Here is a 3,038-nt window from a genome sequence, read left to right on the forward strand (position 1 = left end):
TAACTGTTTAACAGTTTATTAAGAAAGGTAATATACAAGAAGTGAGTGTAGGCATCTTATACATGTGTACAATATTGCATACATACATATCACACGTAATTTGAACAGAATTTGTATGTACACTCAATGTGGAAGGAAAAGGTATGAAAAAACACAAATACAGTAGAAAGGTAAAAGTTACCGGACGTCCGGGCTGCTATTTTAAGAGGTTAAAGTCAAGTATAGTATAGTATGGTGTGAAGAGTCTTTGTTCGTGTAGGTTGATAGTGTTAACATATCTATTCTAAATTCATATATTAATACATTATAATTAAATAAATCAGTCCACATATCGCTAGCTGTTCACTCTGTATATTTAATTTTCTATGTTACATTACATAAATTGCATTGAATTTCACTGTTTTGATATTATATTTTCACTGCATTTGATATTAGGTGTATCTGGGAGTGGGGAATGGTTCTTTTTCTATTGTCCAGAGGCTCCTAGGGAACCAATGATTCTGACGATCGGGAGCCGATTCGTTTAGTTCCTGCAAGGCCCGGAATTGCTCCCAATCCTCTTCATCCATCTTCCTCCAGACTCGTTCCGCCATCTCCAGTAGCTTAACGTTGATGGCTGATATGGAGGCCTTGTTGTGGAGGTCCTCAGCTATTGTAAAATCGTCCCATCTTATGTTGTAGACGAACCGGAGAGCATCATTTTGCACCTTCTGGAGGCGGCTCACAGATTTCCGGCTCAACGCGTGTGTAGTTAGTTTTTTGCTTTGCTTTGCTTGTAGAAAGATTGAAAATATTGAAGAGTTTGCACAGAAGTAAAAGAAAGGAAATTGAACGAAAGTAGTAGATTAAAGATTGTGGGCAGACCACGTTGCTATTTTGAAATGAAGTTTTGTGGTGTATGTGTATGTGCCGAGCAAATGTGTGTAGGTACCTGGTGAGCGGGCTGGTTTTATACCGTCTTGGCGGGTCACAGGGACGGGAGAGGGCGGAGCCGAGCGCGGTGCTTGGCTCGCCTGTGTCAGTCAACTCGTGACTCGCTGAGCTCCTTTGTCTTGCTGTGGGAAGTACTTGGAAGTTATCTGCTTGCCTGTTGATTGTAGGTATCTTTGTTGTTGTGTATATTGCTTCTAGGAAGAGGAACGTCGATAGTCACTTTTCCTATCAAGTACTGTTGTTTTACTTTCCAAATATTGACGAGTGAGGCTTCAGTTATGCTTGGCAGCGTAGTGGTCTTTGATAACGTCGTTGGATAGGTGGCAGGTGAGATGCCGAGATAATGAGCTCCTCGTCATTCCAGTGTAAGAATACATTCCTCCTTGTTGATTAAGAAGAAGGCAGCTATTTTGTCTGCGCGACGTATAAAGATTTTCTTGTTTTCCCGTAGTTGTTTGGCGGCCATGGCGTGATCTCTGCTGACGATCTTGCGGTAATGAGACACACGGGATTTGGTAGACTCGGCGAGGAGGGATGCTTGTAGGTCAGGTGACGTTTTAATTTTTCCATCTTTCTCTAGGCGTTGTTTATCGTCTATAAGGTCAAATACTCAGCAAACTTCCTGAACACCTCCTGAACACTATACAAAAAATAGAAAACACCCACAAGAAAATAAATAATGAAGAATGTGCCACATATATACTCGTATATATATATATATATATATATATATATATATATATATATATATATATATATATATATATATATATATATATATATATATATATATATATATATATATATATATATATATATATATATATATATATATATATATATATATATATATATATATATATATATATATATATATATATATATATATATATATATATATATATATATATATATATATATATATATATATATATATTGAAGAGAGAGAGAGAGAGAGAGAGAGAGAGAGAGAGAGAGAGAGAGAGAGAGAGAGAGAGAGAGAGAGAGAGAGAGAGAGAGTCACTAAATATTTCACTAGTCACCTCCTTCCACCATTTTGACAGGGACGCTTCAAGAAGCACCGTCAGTACCGGGGCCACAGTGCACATGTTACCAATGTCAAATGGTCTTATGATGACTCAGTTTTGGTTACAACGGGTGGCAGAGACAAGGCAGTGGTAATATGGCAGCTGGCAACAGATGGGGGCAATGACACCCTTCCCTCTCTTACTACTGGTGTCTTTCTCAGTGACGTACCAGAGGAAGGTAAATGGCAGTTTCACAACTGTTGAAGATATAATGTTTTTAGGGGAAAAGTTGGAGGGACTCGTTAATGATTGCATGTTCATAGAAAGAAGGCTTTCTAACTAATTAATATTTTATGCACGCTGAACCGTTTCCTTTTACGGAACATCAGAGGAAAACAAAATATTTCCTTGGCCTCCGCCAGCACATGGTCAGCCGATGTAGGTTTCAAGGCACTTACCTCCAAATTTGATGATACTTTTCACATTTTTTTGAGACTGCCACCTTTTTCCCCCTTTGCCTGTGCCTATCTTGCACAAAAAGAAAATCCTATTAACAGATATTTTTTTTTCTTTTTCTAGAGTTAACACTAATGGACATACAAGCTGCCGGTCTTGAGAATGAAGATATTCCTGGAAGTACCCTTTGTCATGCAAATGCCATTAATATGAACGCTCTAGAGAGCGTATCCAGTCGTACTCCTGGAAGAATCAAGCTGCCACAGCTACGCACCATGAATACCGCCTTGAGGCTGCGGGCTCTCCCCACCTTCACTGCAGATGACAAAACCATTTTCTACTGCAGTGGTTCAGTTATCGGTTGCCTCTCTTTCACTGAAGGTAATAATAATAATAATAATAATAATAATAATAATAATAATAATAAATAATAATAATAATAATAATAATAATAAATAACACTAGACATACTGTAACATTTTTCTCGTAGCATACTATAATCAGTCATAACCGCCTTTAATCTCTTTATGTGTCACCTGCCCGTATATTTCATTATGACTACAGATATATTCTTTTGACAATTTTTTTTTTGTTCTTTTTCTGCCCCATTTTCTCTTACAA

Source organism: Scylla paramamosain, chromosome 29 (assembly GCF_035594125.1).
Source record: "Scylla paramamosain isolate STU-SP2022 chromosome 29, ASM3559412v1, whole genome shotgun sequence".
Taxonomy (NCBI): Eukaryota; Metazoa; Arthropoda; class Malacostraca; order Decapoda; family Portunidae; genus Scylla; species Scylla paramamosain.